Consider the following 978-nt stretch of genomic DNA (forward strand, 5'->3'; position numbering starts at 1 on the left):
TTTAATCTGTTTACATACTTTATGCCCCTACTTTCCCCTTCACCCCCCCCTCTCCCCCCACCCATGGCCAATGCACATTTCCACTGGTTGTAACAAGTGTCCTTGTTCAGGGTCTATTTCCCATTCATGTCCGCCTCAGTCCATGCATTCAAGCAATTGTTTATCTTATATGTTTCCTCTCCTGCAGTCCTTCCTCTGAATGTGGGTAGTATCTTTACCATAAATCCCTCAGAGCTGCCTTGTGTCATTGCAGTGCTGCTGGTACAGGAGCCCATTACATTTGATTTTACCATAGTATATCAGTCTCTGTGTACAATGTTCTTCTGGTTCTGCTCCTTTCGCTCTGCATCACTTCCTGGAGGTCTCTCCAATTTGCATGGAATTCCTCCAGTTTATTATTCCTTTTAGCACAATAGTATTCCATCACCTGCATATACCACAATTTGTTCAGCCATTCCCCAATTGAAGGACGTCCCCTCATTTTCCAGTTTTTTGCCACTATAAATATTTTCATACAAGTCTGTTTATCTATGATCTGTTTGGGGTACAAACCCAGCAATGGTATGGCTGGATCAAAGGGCAGGCAGTCTTTTATAGCCCTTTGGGCTTAGTTCCAAATTGCCAGCCAGAATGGCTGGATCAGTTCACAACTCCACCAGCAATGCATCAATGTCCCGATTTTGCCACATCCCCTCCAATATTCATTACTCTCCCCTTCTTTCATTTTAGCCAATCTGCTAGGTGTGAGGTGATACCTCAGAGTTGTTTTGATTTGCATTTCTCTAATTATTAGAGATTTAGAACACTTTCTCATGTGCTTATTGATACTTTTGATTTCTTTATCTGAAAATTGCCTATTCATGTCTCTTGCCCATTTTTCAATTGGGGAATGACTTGATTTTTTATACATTTGCTTTAACTCCTTGTATATTTGAGTAATTAGACCCCTGTCATAGTTTTTCGTTATAAAGATTTTTT

This window comes from Gracilinanus agilis, chromosome 1, assembly GCF_016433145.1.
Source record: "Gracilinanus agilis isolate LMUSP501 chromosome 1, AgileGrace, whole genome shotgun sequence".
Classification (NCBI taxonomy): Eukaryota; Metazoa; Chordata; class Mammalia; order Didelphimorphia; family Didelphidae; genus Gracilinanus; species Gracilinanus agilis.